Genomic DNA, 20,793 nt, shown 5'->3' with positions numbered 1-20,793 from the left:
CCCCATTCTCCTGCCTTCAACATCCTGCCTTGATCCCCTGACCAATCAAAAATCTATCTATCCCTGTCTAAAAGACACTCAATGACCTGGGCTCCACAGCCCTCTGCAACAATGAGTTACACAGATTCACCAGCCTCTGACTGAAGACATTTGTCCAGATCTCAGTTCTAAAGGATCGCCTTTCACCCTGAGTCTGTTGTTGCCCAGTAGTTGGTTTGACACAAACAGGACAAGGGTCGAGTCAAAATCAATTAACCACGACCTTTCTTAGTTTAGTTAAAGCAGGCGTACAATTCACACCATTTGTGAGAAAAAGGTTATCAGCAAGCATGCAATTCATCACCACCCACTAAGCTTGATGTTCCCACTTCAGTCAGCAAAATAAAAGCTAATATCCCAGAATAGAAGCTCAGACTGGCCCACCAGTCTTCCAAGTGTTGAGTCGCTTCACCAAACCCAAATATGGGGTTGCACGTTGCAAAGGATGCTTTCCAGAATTTTTGCTGATGGTCCATCGAAATCCTTCATTTTCTTGTTGGCTCCTCAGCTCATCTGAAAGTGGTGTCTTTCCACTACAGGCTCACTCTGAGGTCACCTTTAGGATTATCTTATTGTTCTTCCCATATGTCGTCCCTCAAAGCTGAACCAGCTCAAGCCAGCAGCTGGGGCTCGGGTAACTTCAATTCACAGCCACTGTCTTTATGTGTGAGCAGCTTTAGCCCTAGTGTTCCCTGGGTCTCAGTCTCTCTTACCAGCAGAAATCTCACTCCATTTCCAAGCTTCTCAGTATTCTGTAAGCTTCAATCATTCTAAACTCAAGTAACTATAGAACCAGAGTTCTCAAACACTCTTCACATCAAAATTCCTTTGTTCTTGAGATTAGTCTTGTAAACCTCCTCTGGAACTCCTCCAATGCCAGGACACCCTTTCTTAAACTCAAAACTGCTCACAATATTCCATATGTGTTCTAACCAAAGCCTTATACAGCTTCAGCAGTTTATCCAGCCATCTTGAAATGAATGTCAACATTTCATTTGCCTTCCTAACTGCCAACATGTTAACCGTAAGGAAATCCTGAACTAGGATTCCCAAGTCCCTTTGAGCTTCAGATTTCTGAAGCCTTCCTTCTGTTTAGAAAATAGTCCATGCCTCTATTTTTCCTCCCAAAGTGCACAACTTCATTCGTTCCCACATTGTCTTCCATCTCCTGCTTCGTTGCCCATTCACCGAGCATGTCCAAGTCCTTCCCCACTTCTTAAACACTACCTCTTCCTCCACCTATTTTTGTGCTGTCTGCAAACTGAGTAACAATACCCTCAGTACCTTCATCCAGATTGTTAATGTATAATGTGAACAGTTTTTTCTCAACAATGAACTCCACTAATCATCAGCTGCCATCCTGAAAATAATCTCTTTGTCCCTACTCTCTGCCTTCTGCCAGTCAGCCAATTCTCTATCCATGCTAGTACTTTGCCCCTAACATCATAGGTTCTTATCCTATTTAGTAGCTTCTTGTGTGGCACTTAGTCAAAGGCTTTCTGGAATTCCAAATACATCACGTCCACTGGCTCTCCTTTGCCCAATTTGCTCATTACCTCGTCAAAGATTTATACTGATTTTTCAGACCTGACCTCCCTTTGATAAAACCGTGCTGACTCAATCCTATTCTACCACATACTCCACAATCTCATCCTTAATAATGGACTCTAAAGTCTTACGACCAACCCAGGTCAGGATAACTAGCCTATGGTTTTCTGTCTTCTGCTCCCCTCCCTCCTTAAATAAAATGATACATTAGCCATTTTCCAGTCTTCCGGGACATTCCTGATTCCAGTGGTTAGCACTGCTGCCTCACAGCGCCAGGGACCTGGGTTCGATTCCAGCCCCTGGCAACTGTCTGTGTGGAGTTTGCACGTTCTCGCCATGTCTGCGTGAGTTTCCTCCCACAATCTAAAGATGTGCAGATTAGGTGAACTGGCCGTGCTAAATTGCCCATAGTGTTCAGGGATGTGTAGTTAGGTGCACTAGTCAGGGGTAAATGTAGGGTAGTAGGGGAATGAGTCTAGGTGGGTTACTCTTCAGAGGGTCAGTGTGGACTTGTTGGGCTGAAGGGCCTGTTTCCACACTGTAGGGTTTCTATGATTCTAAAAGCTCACCACCAATGCCTCTACAACGTCCTCAGCTATCTCCTTCAGAACTCTGAGGTATGGTCTATCTGGTTCAGGTGACCTAGCCATCTTCAGACCTTTCAGTGTCCCAAGCAGCCTCTCCTTACTGATGGCCACTACACTCACCTCTGCATCCTGATTCTCTTGAATTTCTGGTATGCTGCTAATGTCTTCCACTGTGAGAACTGATTATTTATTCCCAATGTTACTTCTCCAGCCTCATTTTCCAGGGGTATAATATCTATTCTTGTCTCTTTCTTACCTTTCCGATATATGAAAATACTCTTGCAATCTTCTTTTATATTATTAGCTCACTTACTCTCATATTTCATCTTCTACCCCCTTGTGGCTTTTTTTGTTACCTCTGCTGGTTTTTAAAGGCCTCCTAATTCTCTGGCTTCCCACTAAACTTCACAACATTTTACTTTGATGCGGGAATGCCGGTGTTAGACTGGGGTGGACAAAGTTAAAAGTCACTTGTTACCTGATAAAGGAGCAGCGCTCTGAAAGCTAGTACTTCCAAATAAACCTGTCAGACTATAACCTGGTGCTGTGTGCTTTTTTAACTTTTACTTTGGCTTTTAGGCTCTCCATGACTTATCTTGTCAACCATGTCATCCTCCGCTTAATATGTTTCTTCTTCCTTGGGACAAATTTCTGCTGTGCTTCCCAAATTAGACACCCCTGCCATTGCTGCTCCACCATCTTCCCTGATAGGTTCCCCTTCCAATCAACACTGGCCATCTCCTCCCTCATGCCTTTGTAGTTACCTTTACTCAATTGTAATACTGTTACATCGGATTCAATTTTCTCTTTTGCAAACAGCAGGGTGAATTCTATCATATTATGGTCAATGGCCCCAAGGGTTTCCTTCACTTCAAGCTCCCAAATCAATTCTGCCTCATTACACATCAATAAGTCCAGAATTGCCTATTTCCTAGAGGGATCGACCACAATTTGCTCCAAAAAGCAACTATTTTGGAGACATTCCACAAATTCCTTTTCTTAGATTTGGTACCAACTTGATTTTCCCAGTCTACTGCACATTGAAGTTCCCCATGATTATTGTAATAGTGTTTTTCTTGAATGCCTTTTTAATCTCCTGCTTTATTTTCTTCCCACGTCCTGACTACTGCTAGAAGGCTTATATACAACTCCCAACACAGGCCTTTCTTCTTTGTGGTTCTTCTACTCTACCCATAGAATCTTTTTCTGATTCTACATCATTTCTTGCTATTAATTTTATTTTATTTCTTACAAGACAACATCGCCCTCCTGTCCTTTCAGTAGGACGTGTATTCTTGGATATTGCATTCCCAGCCCTGAACTCCTTACAGCCACGACTCGTGATGCACACAACATCATACCTGCCAACTTCAATCTGCTCTGCAAGCACATTTACCTTGTTTCGTAGACTCTGTGCATTAAAGTACAACACCCTCAGTCCTGCATTGGCTGCCCCCTTATCTGTTGTGCCTGAATATAGATTCCTGGCCTTTTCCATACTATCTGTCATACTACTTGTGTTGTAAACTTTAACATCCCTTCCCCCCTTTAACTTTTTCCATAGTTTTCCAAACAACTGAACCCACTCCCGCACTATTTAGCTTAAAGCCCTACGCATAGCCCTAGTTATGCAGTTCACAGGTCTGTGGTCCCAGCATGATTCAAGTTGTGCCTATCCCACATGAAGAGCTCCCTCCTTCCCAAGCACTGGTGCCAATACCCCATGAATTTGAACCCATTTCTTCCACAACAATCTTTCAGCCTCATGTTTACCTCTTTAGTCCTGTTGACCCTGTGCCAATTTACTCGTGCCTCAGGTAGTAATTCAGAGATCATTATCTTTTTGGTTCTACTCTTTCATTTAGGTTCAAGTTGCTCATATTCCCCCGGCCAGATCCTCTTACTTCCTTATACCTATATCATTGGTGCCTACGTATATTGGATATTTCCCCTCCCACTCCAAGTTCCTCTGCAGCCTAGTTGAGTTATCCTGAACCAGACATCAGGCAGGCAACACAGCTTTCAGGACTCTCGAATCTGGCCACAGAGGATAGTGTCTATTCCCTTGACTATACTATTCCTGATTACAACTATCCCCAATTACAGCTCCATTTCTCTTTTCTCACCCCTGTTGAATGGCTCCCTGTACCATGGTACTATGGTCAGTTTACTCATTCTCCCTACAGCCATAAGATGCAAGAATCTCGAATCTGTTAGACAAGGTGAAGGGCTGAGGCTCCTTCAGCAGCATCTCCAGGATCCTTCTATCTGCCTTGGTTGTAGTCACGCCCTCCTGTGCCTGAGCACTGACCAAATTGGAGACAGTTCATCAAAGGGATATGACTGCCTTATGGAACACAGCGTGTAGGTAATTTTCCCCTCTTCCTGATGTGTCAGAGGGTTCAAAGCTCAGAGTCTGGCTTATCAGCTCTGAGCCCAAGTTCCTCAAGTTACCAAATCCTGCCACAGATGTGGGCACAATGAATCACAATGGGATCCACCAGCTCATACACCATGCAGTTACAACACATCATCTGGCCCAGCATCACTTGATTTGATTTTTAAAATGTTCATACTGGTCTTTCAGTTTGCAGCCTGTAAATATTCCCCCAATTTACCTTCAATTTGAAAGTAAACTATAGTAGATAGTCAAATTAGGAGCTATCACCAACCAAGGAACTTATTTGTGATATCACCTTTTTGGCTGGGCCCCTCTACATGGGCTTCAATTTATTCTCTTTCAAGGAAAACCTTACAAACTATGAGCCAAAAAATAGCAAACAAAAGCACCCCCTTCCTCTCTTCACCAAATTCCCACATTGCCTCGAGGTTCCTGGGGCTATACAGTCATTCAGGCCGTGTCTCACTCTGATGTGCTCTCTCTCATTTTTGACAGTGCTAAGTTTACTGCTACACTCCCACACCCTCTCTATACCCTTTTATACACCTTTAATAATTGACTCTAACATTTTCTGTACAATTGATATTGGAGAAACCTTTGATTATTTGTTTCACCCCTTCCTTTTTTCAATAATGGGATTTTATTCATCACTCTGTAATCAGCTGGACTGTTCCAAAATCTGTAGAACTTTGGAAGACGCCATCGAACACAGCCATGATAAATGGGCCAGTCAGCCCATTGAATCTACCCCACTGTTCAATGAGATCATGACTAATCTGATAATCCCCAACTCCACTTTCCTGACTTTTTCCTCTAACTCTTCATTCTCTTACTGATTAAAATCTGTCTTCTCATCTTTAAATAGACTTGATGGCCTCGCCCTCTACAGTAAAGAATTCCACAGATCACTATCTTCAGAGAAACAATTCAACATCATCCAACTTGAATGAGTAGCCCCTTACACTGAGATTATACCTCTGATCCTAGACCATCCCACAAGAAGGGAAACAGCTTCTCCAAATCTAACCTGAGAAGCCCTATAAAAGCTTAATTGTTTCAATAATGTCCAGTCTTATTCTTCGTCAGTCAACTCAGTAACCTTCCCTTATAAGAAAATTCTTCCATACCTGAATCGAACCCATGAACCTTCTTTGGTCTTCCTTCAATATCTTTCCATTGACAAGGGGGCCACTATTTCAATGGCTACCCCCTTTAGATTAGCATGCCCTTGTCTGAGGCAAAGGTGAAGATTGGGAAAACTACGGAGATGGGAGTAGACAGGAATAGTGATGGAGAGGATATGGGGTCAGAACTCAGCTCCCATCAAATAAAATACAGAGAATGCAAACACTCTGGTTCAGTATCAAACTCTGGTCAGGAAGAGGGATGCAATTTGTGGTTTAGGAATGGAGTTTGTGACCAGGACTAATGACAAGCTCTAGTCTTACCAAGATTTCAACAACAAATGGTAATTCAAGGAGTTATTGTTTACACATCTAATAACTGGAGACAAAGTTACCAAGAACAGCAACAAAAAGAGAACAAGAACAGAAACGCAATTAGCCATGGTTCATAGAATTCATAGCTGGACAGAGCAAGACTCACCAGGTACACCAATGCTGGCAAGAATGGGATAATAAAAGTATTGAATGACATAAACTGAATATTGGATTCGAGCTCTTAATGAGAGATGATCATAATATGTGGAAAGAAAGTAAAAATCCCAGAATAAACTCTTTTCCTCTGTTGTAACATTCCAATTGATTGTTATCAAATTCTGAGCCATTGTTGGAATATTTCAATCCTTTACTCTGAGATTCTGAACTCTTCCTCACCCTCTCTCTCTAAGTAATCCCTGTAAGCGCTGGAGGTGAAGTTCCCACCGATCTATTTGGATAACATATTGAAAGAAGCCCATTATTAATAGAAGCAGTAAACCCTCCAGTGAAACAATTAGAATCCCAATGGACATGTCATGAACTGCAGTCAATGAACAAACAAGTCTAATTAACCCCTTCCAACTCAATAGAGTTTACACTATAATACAATAAACATTTAACTGGTCTGATGGAAACAGCAAAGGCACTGGCCATTATTCCCGTGGTTTATGGGAGTAAAGTATAACCTGGTCTGCAGCTGTGCATCTAGCATCAACTGTGGGACTATTTCTAGAGAACGTAAGAAACAATAAATATATTTTGAATAAAAATAGTCTAATAAACAACCAGCAGCATGCGTCCATTAATGGAATATTGTGCCTTTTAAATTCAATGATGTTCTTTGAGAGAGTGGATGAGAATATTATGGTGTTGATTTTATTTATATGAATTCAAATCATTTTCATCCAGTTCCTGGCAAAGGACGAGTGGGGAAAACTGATATCTGTGGATTTAAGGCTACAGTGAATTCTTCTGCTTCTTAAACGTTGCTCAGTACTGAGGATAGAATCATCAACTTTACACAGAAGGAGTCCACTCAACCCACTGGGTCTGCATGGGTTCCCAAAAGAACTTCTCAGCTAGTCCCATTCTCCAGCTCTATGTCCATAGCTCTCTACATTTATCATTTTCAAATATGTACCTAGCTCTCTTTTGAAAGCTGCTGTGGAATCTCCCATCACTCTCCCATGATGTAGAGGTGCCTCTGTTGGACTGGAGTGGACAGGCACAGAAATCAGACAACACGAGGTTATAGTCCAACAGGTTTATTTGAAATCACAAATCATTTTGGTGAGAGGAATCAGGGTGTTCCCATGCATAAATCACAGAAAGCTAGTATGCAGGTACAGCAGGTAATAAGGGAGGCAGTTGGAAATTTGTCATTTGTTGTGAAGGGAATACCGTAAAAAAGTATGGAAGTGTTGCTCCAACTGTACAAGACATTAATGCACCTGGAATACTGAGCACAATTTTGGTCCAATTCCTTGAGGAGGGATATATTTGCATTGATGGTAATTCAAACAAGATTCACTAGATTGATTCCAGAGGCCAGGGATTTATCTCATGAAGGGTGATTGAACAGGTTAGCCTTATGGGGTTCAAAAAAATGAGAGGAGATCTAATTGAGGTACATAAGATGCGAAAGGGGAACAGGGGTAGCTCACAAAACCCCTCGAACAATTTCTACCATTCAGTGAGATCATGGTTAATCTGTCATTGACAAAGTAGACTTTGAACAGGTATTTCCCTTTGTGGAGCCATCTAGAGTGAAACTTCATAGTTTTAGGGCAAGGGATATCAGAATTAAAGCAGGGATGAGCTCTCAAAGAGTTGCGACTCTGTGCAATTCACTACCCCAGATTACAGTAGACACCAGGACATTTAATAAATTTAAGACGACAAACAGATATTTTATTAGTAATGAATTAAAGCATTGTGGGGAGAGGCCAGCAAGATGACTTCAGCCATGATAATATTGAATGGCTTGGCAGACCCAAGGGGCTGAATTGCATTCTCCCATTCACATGTTCAATGGACTGTTTAAACATTATTTCCTTTTTACAAAACCATATTGACACTGCCTGATTGACTTAGATTTAGCCACAATATTGTGCCGAACATGAGGCTGAATTAAACTAATCCCTTCTGTGTACCCGTGGTCCATATCCCTCCATTCCTTGTTTCCCCACACTGTTTCTCTTGCTAGATAGTGTTGGAATACATACTTAGATTTATGGGCCATGTGAAAAGTTATGGAAGGTATGGAATAGTTTGGAGACTTTGGAATGAAAGTTTTTACCATGTGGTTTATTGAAAAATAAGGTCAACCATTTAATGTATGTGAGATCTTTCTGCTGCTTAGACTTTGGAGAAAAAGCGAAGCAAAGCTCAAACGGAGATAAGAGAGAGGGTTTATGGCCCTTGCTTGTTGGGAAAACTAGTTCTGAGAAGGCTATCGGTTCCTTTTTACTGGTGGTTACCTAGCAAACCTTTCAGAATCTAGGTTCTGATTTCACAGAGCTAGGTAGCCAGTAAGGAAGAAAACCACAATACCTCAGGAGATGCATAGGAAAGATGTGGATGCTTTGGAGAGGGTTCAGAGGAGGTTTACCAGGATGCTGCCAGGACTGGAGGGCTTATCTTATGAAGAGAGGTTGACTGAGCTCGGACTTTTTTCATTGGAGAAAAGGAGGAGGAGAGGGGACCTAATTGAGGTATACAAGATAATGAGAGGCATAGATAGAGTTGATAGCCAGAGACTATTTCCCAGGGCAGAAATGGCTAACACGAGGGGTCATAGTTTTAAGCTGGTTGGAGGAAAGTATAGAAGGAATGTCAGAGGCAGGTTCTTTACACAGAGAGTTGTGAGAGCATGGAATGCGTTGCCAGCAGCAGTTGTGGAAGCAAGGTCTTTGGGGACATTTGAGAGACTGCTGGACATGCATATGGTCACAGAAATTTGAGGGTGCATACATGAGGATCAATGGTCGGCACAACATCGTGGGCTGAAAGGCCTCTGTGCTGTACTGTTCTATGTTCCATATTCTATATTCATGTGCCTATCTAAAAGCCCATTAAACACCCCTTATCTAATCAGCCTATGTTGCTAACACAGGCACCTACCAGTCTCTGTGTAAAAGATTTCCCTCTGACATCTCCTTTGAACTTTCTCCTTGTATCTTAAATACATGCCCTCTAGTATTAGATATTTCAACTCTGGGGAATAGATTCTGTCTGTCTACCCTATCTATGCCTCTCATAACTTTATAAACTTCTACCAGGTCACCCCTCAGCCTCCAACCTTTCCTTATAGCTCATACCCTCAAATCTAGGCACCACTTCAGTCAACATCGTCTGCATCCTCTTCAAGTACTTTATGTAATGAAGCAACTATAACTGATAGGTTCTGACATTCTCCCTGTGACAGAAATTAGACTAGTTAGCCTGGAATTTCTTAATGTTGATGTTGACATTTGCTATTATCCAATCTAAGGAATCTTCTCAAAGCTTGGAATTTTAAAGAAAAAGAAATTAAACCAATTCATCAAATATTTAGCCACTTTTTTTTACTGTGAGAGGAAGTCCATAAGATCCAGGCACTTGCCATACTGAAGCTCCAACAATTTGCTCAGTGTCACTTCTTGGGTCATTGAAATTTTCCTGAGATCCTCTCTTCTTTCCATTTAGTAATTTATCGCTGCTTCTACAATTAATACTTCTATCTTGTACGCTGACAAAATCCCAATTTGATTCATCAGCCACAACATTATTTTCTGTTATCAATTGATATTGGGATGTAAAAGGGATGGAGAGTTACTGATTAAAGAGAATGTCACAGCCGTACTACAAGAGGACATCTTGCAGGGCTCATATGATGAAGCAGTGTACTTAGAACTCAGGAATAAGAAAGGTGCAATCACAAAGGCAGCGTTGCAGCCAGCAAGAATCAAAGGAACAGATATGTAAGAAGATCAATTTCCCCAATATTCACTGGGTCTCCCATAGTGCCCGGGGCTTAGTGAGGCAGAATTTGTTAGATGAATCCAGGAGGGATTCTTGAAACAATCTGTAGATAGTCTATGCAGGTGAGGAGAAAGTGAGGACTGCAGACGCTGGAGATCAGAGCTGAAAATGTGTTGCTGGAAAAGCGCAGCAGGTCAGGCAGCATCCAAGGAACAGGAGAATCAATGTTTCGGGCATCAGCCCTTCTTCAGGCTCATGCCCGAAATGTCGATTCTCCTGCTCCTTGGATGCTGCCTGACCTGCTGCGTTTTTCCAGCAACACATTTTCAGCTATGTAGGGGAGGAGCCATGCCAGATTTTGTAATGGGAATGAGTTGGCTAGGTGATCAAAGTTTCAGTCGGAGAACATTTTGGGAATTGCGATCATAATTGCATAAGTTTTAAGTTAGTTTGAGTGAAAGTGCTAAATTGGGGAAGATTAAGTACAACAATTATAGGCAGGAACTGGAAAGACAGAATTGGGGAATGTTGTTTGAAGGTAAATCCACATCTGGCATGTAGGAGTCCTTTAAAAGCCAGTTGACCAGAGTTCAGGGCCGGCATGTTCCTGCGAGGATGAAAGATAAGGGCGGCAAGATGCGGGATGTTGAAAATTTAATGAAAAAGAGGAAGAAGGTGCATGTAAGGTTTAGGAAACAGAAATCAAACAGGGCACCTTGAGGTGTATAAAGGAAGAAAATAACTTAAAACAAGATATGAGAGGGCTAGAATGGGCCATGAAATGTTGTAGGGGGAGAAAGTGAGGCCTGCAGATGCTGGAGATCAGAGCTGAAAATGTGTTGCTGGAAAAGCGCAGCAGGTCAGGCAGCATCCAAGGAGCAGGAGAATCGACGTTTCGGGCATCAGCCTGAAGAAGGGCTGATGCCCGAAACGTCAATTCTCCTGTTCCATGAAATGTTGTTGGCAAGTAGGATGAGGGACAATATGATGACAATCCCAAGGCACTTTATATGGATGTTAGGAGCAACCGGAGAAAGGAGAGGTCTACTTAAGAGCAAAGGAGGGAATTTAAGTAAGGAGCCAGAGGAAGTGGGTAAAGTCTTAAATCAGTATTTTGCATCAGTATTCGCCAAGGAGAAAGATATGAATGAGTCAGTTTGGAGACCAGTTTAGAGAGCATTTAGATAGATATTAAAAAGGAGGATATGTTGAGTGTTTTGAAAAATATTGAAGTAGTTATGTCCCCAGGGCATGACAGAATCTATCCCAGGGTACTGAAGGAGACATGGTAGGAGATTTCTATTTCAATTCATTTGTTTTGTTTCAAATGCTACATATCTTCAGATTTTTAAAAAGCCTTTAGTTTTATTCCTTCCTTTTGCTCTATTCTAATGTCATTTCACACTTAGATTGGTGTTCTCTATTCCTTCCTGTCATAATCTGTTCATCATTTCCTATATCATTCCTCTTCACTTTCTCATTTCTTTTCATCACATCTTCGCAAAATTGAACTCTTGCTCCCACTGTTTAGTTTGAAATCCCCTCTACTTCCCAACTTATAGGACTCACAAGAACACCAGCCCCGGCACAGTTTAGTGGAGACTGTCCCAAAGATACGTATCCCACCTTTCTTCACACTTGACAAATACCTGGACTGAGTGATTGCCTCATGAGGAAACGTTTAAAAACCTCAGCCTGTATCCTCTGGCACTTAGAAGATTCAGAAGTGACTCAATGAGTGCACACCAGCTCCTGGGTGGAAGAAGGGTTATACCTGAAACATTGATTTCTCCACCTTCCGATGCTGCCTGGATCTTCCAGCCTCCTGCTTGTCCATCCTGGGTGGACTTGGCCAGGTGAATATTGGAAGTTGTTTCCTTTTCTGGAAGAATCTAGAACTAGGGGAGATCATTTAAAAATAAGCGGGGTGTCCCATTTAAGAAAGATGTGGGAAAACAAATCTGAGGGTTGATTATCTTTGGAATTCCCTTCCTCAAAGATAGGGGATGCAGAATCTTCAAATACTTGAAAGGCAGAGGGAGATAAATTCTTGATTGTCAAGGGGATGAGAGATTCATGTATGTGCTTGCTTATGATTTTATATGTTTCATTAATTTCACTGTTGCATTTTTTATAACTTAGGGATAAAATGAGTCTTAGTCATTTTCCAAATAACTAGTTTTTTTTCTCATGTAGTAGAGTAAAAGCCAATTCCTGAACACTCTTCAAAAGTAATGTTAGAGAATGCAAAATCAAGACCAAATTATATGAATTTGGGGAAGAAAAGAAGGTTGGACACTGTTGTGCTGCAGAGTATGTGCCAGATGTGTTTCTTCTCGATTTTGTTTTCGTAACTCAAAGGACAGAAGTGGAACTGTGCGATGTTCACTTGTTGGTTAACGGAGGTCATGTAAGTTTTGGAAAAGACACTTTTGTGAAACAAGTAGTCTTTGGGTTGAAACACCACCTGGAAACAGCTTTTGGATTTTCAAGTTGCAGTTTATCAGAGTTCAGACGAGGTAATTGAATATAGGCTTTGAGAAAAACCAGAAGACATCAGAGAAAAATTAGACCATTTGCCCCATCGAGTCTACTCTGCTATTTGTTCATGGCTGAAATGTTTGCCAACTCCACTCTCTTGCCTACTCCCCATAACCCTTGATCCCCTCACTAATCAATATCCTATCTCTGTCTGAAAGATACACAATGACTTAGCCTCCACAGCAATGAGTTCCACAGATTAACCACCTTTTGGGTGAAGAAATTCCTCCTCATCTCAGTTCTGAGAACATTAGTGAACTAGTTTTCTTTTCCACTGACAATTGATGATGGTTTCATGATCATCATTAAACTCTTAATTCCAGATTTTTTTCACCATCTGCCAATTTCAGGATTTCAGTCGAGATTCCCAGATCAGTACCTGAGTTTGTTGGCTAATAGTCCCTATGAGACCATCGCCTTCCCCTTTGAGAAAATGTGCAAGCAAAGACAGGTCTCTCTTTCTTTCTCACTGTCTGAGAGGGAAATAAACAACCTTGAAACAATTTGAAAATAAGAATTTTTAACTGAGGCAAAGTCTTGGGTCTAGCTGACCAATTACTGAATTGAAGATCACATAGCACCACAGCTGCTATATGATATAGTCAAAAGCCAACAGAGAACTGTGGCATTGCCATTTCACTTCTCCCTTGTGGTTTGAACTCTTAATCGAATTTGTTCCTTTCTGCCTATGTTTGTAACCCTTGATTTTTCTGCAGAATTATTTGCTACTTTACAAATGAATGTATCATCAACAGTCACAGGTAAGGTGCTGGAAGAGCAGAGGGTGGTTAATGCTGTGCCATTATTTAAGAAAAGCTGCATGGAAAAGCTCGGCAACGACAGACTGGTGAGCCTGATCTCAGTGCGAGGTAAGTTGTTGAGGGGGAGATTTGAGAGACAGGATCTAAATGCATTTGAAAAAGTAAGGATGACTAGGGTTAGTTAACATGGCTTTATGTATAGGAAATCATGTCTCATAAACTTGATTGAGGTTTTTGAAGAGGTGACCAAGAAGATAGATGAAAGCAGAATGGTGGACATTGGACTTTGTCAAGGCTTTCAGCGAGACTCCTCATGGTAGACTGGGTGGTAAGATTAGATCACACAGGGATCCAGGAAGAAGTAGCCAATCAGATACAAAATTGGTTTGATGGTAGAAGGCAGAGACTGGTGGTAGAGGGTTGTGATTCAGACTGGAAGCCTGTGACCAGTGGTATGCTGCAAGGATTGTGTGCTATTTCCACTGTTGTTCATCACTTAACTGAATGGTTTGGATCTGAAGATAGGAGGCATGGTTAGTACTTTTGAGAATGACACATAAATTGGTGGTATAGTGGACAGTGAAGACGGTTACCTAAGGGTACAATAGGATCCTGATCAACTGAGCTAATGGTCCGAGGAATGGTAGATGGAGTTTAATTTATATAAATGCAAGGTGTTGCATTTTGATAAGACAAACCAGTACAGAATGATAGGGCCCTTGACAGTGTTGTTGAACAAAGAGATCTAGGTTTACAGGAACATAATTCCTTGAAAGTGGCATCTCAGGAAGAAAGGGGAGTGAAGAAGGTGTTTGATGTGCTTGCTTCCATCGGTCAGACCATTGAGTACAGGATATGGGATGTCATGTTACGGCTGTACAAAACATTGGCAAAGGGCAATGTCATGCAAAGGATGTTATTAACCTAGAAAACATGCAAAAAAGATTTAAAGAATATTACCGAGACTGGAGGGTCTGCGTTGTAAGGAGAGGCTGAATAAGTTGGGACCTTTTTCCCTGGAGTATAGGAAGTTGAAGGGTGAACTTATAAAGGTTTATAAATCATGAGGGGCACAGATAAGGTGAATAGCTAAGGTTTTTTTGCCTAGGTTGAGATTCCAAAACTAAAGGGCATAGGTTTAAGGTGAGGGGAAAGGTTTAAAAGGGACAACCTTTTCACACAGAGGGTGAAGCATATTTAACATAGAACACATATAAGTATGGCACAGGAATAGGCCTTTGGCCCACAGTGTTGTGTTGAACATGATGCCAAAATAATCTAATCCCTTCTGCCAACCATTGATCTATATCACTCCATTCTTGCATATTCATGTGCTTCACCCCTATTACATCTGCCCCCACCACCACTCCTGGCAGCGCATTCCAGACTCCTACCACTGTCTGTGTAAAACAACTTGCCCCTCACATCTCCTTTCAACTTTCCCCCTCTCAACTTAAGTACAAGCCTCCGAGTATTAAACATTGCAACTCTGGGGGAAAAATTCTGACCGTCAAGTCTCCCCTTGTCCTCTGCTGCTCCAGACAAAACAACCCAAGTTTTTCTAGTCTCTCCTGATAGCTCGTGCTCGCTAATCCAGGTAGCATCCTGTTAAACCTCTCTGTGCCCTGTCCAAAGCCTACACATCCTTCCTGTAATGTGATGCCAGAACTGAAGGCAATATTCTAAAAACTGACCTAACCACAGGCTTATAAAACTGTAACATGACATTTGTACTCACTTACCCAAACAAAAAAGGCAAGCATGCCATACACCTTCTTTACTACCCTATCTACTTCTGTGGCCACTTTCAGGGAGCTATAGACTAGAACTCCAAGATCCCTCTGTACATCAATGTTGTTCAAAATCATGCCATGAACTGCAAACTTTCAGCCCATCAAGACTTCACCGACAATAACTACCATTACAGCTGCACTAATACCAATTTCCTACATGTCCTGTATCCCTGAATGTTATATTTCAAGGGCTCATACAAATATTTTAAAGGTCAAAAGGTATCTGGCCTCCATTACCTTTCCCAGGCAGTGCATTCCAGATTGCCACCACACTCTGAGTGAAAACATTTTTCTCAAATCCCCTCCGAACCTCCTGCTCCTTACTCTAAAACTGTGCCCCGTTGGGATTGACCCCTCAACCAAAGGGAACAGCTGCTCCCTACTCACCCTGTCCATACCCCTTGTGACAAAGCTGTTCCTATAACACAATTATGTTGTCCTTGGTTTTTTTTTCAGAGAGGTTGTAAATGATCCACGTTTTGAAAAATCTGAGTTTGGATGGATTTTAGGGCCAATTTGATAATAGCTATCAGATACTGCCTCAGGCAGAGGGCTTTCAAGTTTATTTTAAAAACTTGCACAATGAAAGGGGAGTGGCCAGTTGTCCCAGCACAGCTATTCTCTGGTTTGGTTTTAATGCAGCATTGTGTGTGTGAAGAGAGGCTGCTGAACCCTCTCTCTCTTTGACACCTCCCCTGTAAGAACTTGTTTGATTTTTCCTTTTGTGCCACATGGTGTTTATGAGAATTTTGGAACAGCATCATTAAGTTGGGACAGTCTGTTGGGTTTTCGGATGGGATAGGTTATTCAGTATTCTGTTTTCTGTTCTTTGTGTTTCATTCAGTAATCTTGCAAATAAATTCTGTTTTGTGTAAAACTAAGTGGTTTGACGAACTGATTATCTCCATTTCTCTGCTGCAGATATATCTGCAGATCTTGCTTTTTTTTTGTGTATATATTTATTGAAAAAAAAATTTCAACTTTTTACAAAAACACAAACCAAAAAAAAGAATAAAAGTACAGAAAAAATAGAAATAATATGTACTATTATGTTATATTACAGTAATATTAACAATAAACTGCCTACTATTCTTTAAGATACAGTCGACTTATTTTTATTAGCACATTAGCACAAGCTCAAAATAAATAATATAACATTAAATTAAATTACAATCCACTGAACTTAAATTACATTACATTGTACTATATTACGTTACTCCACTTGCCACACCTCCATCAAGGCACCTGTCCACAGAAGCAACAGTCATTATACCCCTATTTTCTGGTCTCCCTTCCCCGGGATCCTCGGACTGCCATATACGGCCCTCATGACTATAGAATGGTCCTAATCAGTACCGCTGACAGATCCATGTCATTATAATTTAGAAAAGGTTGCCATGTCTTATAAAATTGCTCCGTTCCGTGGTGCACCATACTTGTCAGGTCTGCGCCATGCTGCAAGAACTGGAGGCATTTCTGATATCCAATTCATTAGGATGTTTTTCCTCGCACAGTGCATAAAACTGTTGAATAACCTCTTCCCATGCTCATTCAGAGAGGGAAGATTTGGTAGTCCCAAAGGAGGGACACTGGATCCTCCCTAACTTCCATTCCCAGGATCTTCTTTAGCTTTTTCACTCTGTGGATCATGTAATAAAACCAAAAGCAATGTGTGAGGGTGCCAATACTGTTTTTACATTTGGGACATTTCAGGGAAGATCCTTTCTTAAACATTGCTAACCTCTCTGGTGCCATATGGGCCCTGTGGGGGATCTACAATTGCATTGCTTGTGCTTTATTGCTTATTGAAATCATTTTTACATTCCCCCATATATCCTCCCATGTTTCTGATGAAATTCCTTCCCCACCTCCTGATTCCAAATCTCATGGAGTCTCTTCATATCGCCCAGGGCATTCCCTCTCTGCAGATGATATATGGTGCTAACTGAGAGAGCACCTCCACATGGGAGCACTCCACATTCTATATCCGACTTGTAGGGCTGAGTCACGAGGATGGTCTTCTTCTGTATGTAATCCCTAACCTGGAAATATCAGAAAGGTCCCTATTAGGGATTCTGTATTTCTGACTAATTGGCTAAAAGACATCAAGACCTCCCCCTCAAACAGATCTCCCCGACAGGAGATTGCTTTACCCTTCTACGCTCTGAAGCTGGAGTACTACCCTGGCCTAAATCCAAGGGCTCCCACCAATGGGGTGAACGGCAAGAGTCTTAAGCACATTGCCCTCATCCTGTCGCACTACCCTCCATGCTTTTATTGTATTTATGATAATCAAGCTCTCACAGTGCTCAACTACCAATCTCATCTTATCCATGAGCAGTAAGTTTATGAGGGGACATTTTGCCTGTAAGGCCTCCAAATCAAGCCCTATCAACTTTAAATCGTTATGCACTCATTGACCTACATATGAAAACTGGGTGCCTATTTGATGTCTACACAAATCTGGGAGGTTCACATCCCCCATATCCTGTGGAAGTTTCAACTTGATAAGTTTAATTAAGGAGCACCAAATAAATGATCCAAGCCATTCTGCCAACCTCCGCAGCACCTGTTTGGGTAATAACAGTGGGAGCATCCTCATAGGGTACAACAACTGAGGAAGAACATTCACTTTAGTCAAGGCTATATGGCCTAGCCATGATATGGATAGTCTCTCCATTCACTGCAAGTCTGCTTTATCCTCTCAAACAGCTGCACAAAGTTCACTCCATACAGCTGCCAGAAGCAAGGGGTAATAAAAATTCCCAGATAGGGAAAACCTTTCTGTGACCATCAAAAAGGAACCTCCATTCCGTCCTCCAGTTCCGGTACTTCCACCAGCAACCCCCATGGGCATGACATCTGATTTTGTGAAATTTATCTTGTATCGTGAAAAGCTACCGAATAGTTAAACTTTTTGTATTAGCTGGGATATGGACCTTTCAGGGTTAGTCAAAAACAGAAGGACATCATCCGCATAGAGCGTGATTTTGTGTTTCCCAACTCCCACTTTTGTGCCATTATTTCAGGGTCCTTTCGAACAGTCTCCACCAACGGTTCAAGTACCAAGGTAAACAGCAGCAGAGATCGGGAACATCCTTGTCAGCTGCCCCTTCCCACACCGAAATTGTTCGATTTAACCCCATTGGTGATAATCGCTACCTTGGGATCTTCATATAACACTGTCATGCACCTGGCGAAGGCCCCTCCGGGACCAAAATGATCTAAAACATCAAAGAGATATGACCATTTTACCCAACCAAAACCTTTTCTGCATCCAGGGAGACCACCAAACCCAGAGTCATTCTCTGCTGACATATTTGCACTATATTCAACACCTGCCTGATATTGTTGGAGGAGCTGAAGCCTTTGATAAAACCCATCTGGTCCTCTTTTATAATATTGGGCAGCACCTCCTCCAGTCTCAGAGCCAACACCTTTTGGAATTTTAAAATCCACATTCAACAATGAGATGGGTCTATATGATGAGCAGTCCCCGGGGTCTTTCCCTTTCTTTAAGATAAGGGAAATATTGGCCTCTCTAAGAGAGGGTGGAAGGCAGTCCTGGCTATACAAATGACTATACATCCCCAGCAGTGGATCAGCCAACATGTGCATGATTTCCTTTTAAAATTCAATTGGGAATCCGTCTGGACCAGGTGCCTTACCACCTTGGAGCTGCCTTCTGCACTGTCAGAGATGCATTCAAAAAGGATGCCTGATCTGCGTTTATAGGTACACAATCCTTGATCTGAAATCCTTGGGGCCAGTTGTTTTTTTACATTTTCTCTCTCTCTCATGCACACAAACACACAAATATAAGCCTATGGGGTGGATTTGCATTTGCAAAATTATACTTGCGGATGCATTCTATTTTGTTCAAAAGCACATAATCTGCAGGCAGTCAACACAGGCAGTCAATCCATGTAACATTTTATAAATTCCTACTTTGGAAATAGAACCAGTCTGACTCAAGATTGGGATACAGACAGACTCTAACCTCACACCATTAATGCATTATCTGAGCTGAGATGTCACCTTTTTTTTAAATAAAACCTTGAGAATGTGACTTAAAAGAAACTCTGGGATTTACAAATTAATGAACTGAAACCTGCAACTCATTTTAAAAGATGAAAGACTGAACAACAATCTAGGTTTGTTGAATGTATACTTGTAGTTGCATGACACTAATTTTTTGTTATAAATTCTGTGTCTTATGATGAAGGAGCAGCGCTCTGAAAGCTAGTGCTGCCAAATAAACCTGTTGAACTATAACCTGATTTGTGACTTTTAATTTTGTCAACCCTAGTCCAACACTAGCACCATCACATCATGGAGAAATGTAGACCAGAAAAACAAAAACAAGCGCAAATCCCAAGAATGGGATGAATTTCTTTGAGATCTTTTCACTTTTAACAATGATAACCTGATGTTCATGGTTGATCTTCGATTATGTAGCTGATCGGGTTGACCCGAGGTCTTTGCTTCTGTGAGAGTTCTTTATTTTCAGAGCCCTTAATGTTGCACTTTTTACTCACAGAATGACATGGAGAAAGAAGATTCCTGTTCACTGGGTATTGATTATCACTGTCAGCAGAACAATCACAGGTCTGTATCCATCTCACTGCTCTGAACCCACGACAGTCACACCATGTGGAGTTTGCACGTTCTCCCCGTGTCTGTGTGGGTTTCCTCCGGGTGCTCCGGTTTCCTCCCACAGTCCAAAGATGTGCAGGTCAGGTGAATTGCCCATAGTGTTAGGTAAGGGGTAGATGTAGATGTAGGGGTATGGGTGGGTTATGCTTCGGCGGGGCGGTGTGGACTTGTTGGGCCGGAGGGCCTGTTTCCACACTGTAAGTAATCTAATCTAATAAACCATTCGATGATCAAGTTGCAAAAACATTTCCCTTTAGGCTACTTAGCAGTGTCCAACTTCCATTTTCACATTCATAGTCCAAAGGAAAAAAAATGTGATTCTCACAATGTGAAGTAAAAACAGAAAGTGCTGGAGAAATTCAGCAGGTCTGGTAGCACCAGGGTAGAGGAAAACAAAGTTAACACTTCAAGTACAATGACACATCTAAGAAACTGAAGAGTGTTGGAAAATGATTTTTTTTGCTGTTTACAAAGACAGATGAAGACAAAGTGAGGGTGCCCAGAGCAAAAGTCAAAGTGAGCGGTAATGTAAAGACCTGAAGAGGTTGAGATTGCAGTGAGCAAAGCCATGCAAACAAGGCACTAAGGGGCAGGGAGGGGGTGCTGTTATCGAAATGGAAAACAGTGTTCAAGCTCAGTATTTGTTGAACTCAATAATGAATCCCATAGGCAGGAAAGTGTCTAAGCAGAATAATGGGCTGTTTCTCCAGCTTGCATTGGACTTTGCTGGAATAGTCCAGCAGAAACAAAAAACTGCAGATGCTGGAATCCACAGTGGACAGGCAGGAAGCTGGAAGAACACAGCAAGTAAGGCAGCATCAGGAGGTGGAAAAGTCAACGTTTCAGGTGTAACCCTTCTTCAGGACTGGGGGTGGGTGTTGGGGAAGCTGCAGATAAAAGGGGTGGAGGGGATAGGGTGGTGAAGTGGGAACTGGTGAAGACAGGTGGAGGGTACCACCTGGTTGGTCAATGGGAGGAATGAATCCTGTTGGTGGCAGGGAACAGTGGAAGGGGAGGGGAGGGGCTGCATAGGGAGTAAGGGGATGGGGAGGGGATTTATTTGAA

At 41.9% G+C, this 20,793-nt stretch overlaps 1 long non-coding RNA gene across 1 annotated transcript in view; it reads left to right on the top strand.

Moving 5' to 3' along the window:
- Positions 1-19,666, top strand: part of LOC140487677 (uncharacterized) — a 44,951-nt gene extending 25,285 nt beyond the window's left edge. The window contains exon 3 of the long non-coding RNA XR_011962862.1: positions 19,613-19,666. This is a non-coding gene — a long non-coding RNA (uncharacterized lncRNA). The remainder of the gene's footprint in view (positions 1-19,612) is intronic.
- The last annotated feature ends 1,127 nt before the right edge of the window (positions 19,667-20,793 follow it).

This window comes from Chiloscyllium punctatum, chromosome 17, assembly GCF_047496795.1.
Source record: "Chiloscyllium punctatum isolate Juve2018m chromosome 17, sChiPun1.3, whole genome shotgun sequence".
Lineage (NCBI taxonomy): Eukaryota > Metazoa > Chordata > Chondrichthyes > Orectolobiformes > Hemiscylliidae > Chiloscyllium > Chiloscyllium punctatum.
This window is presented reverse-complemented; position numbering and strand designations above follow the sequence as displayed.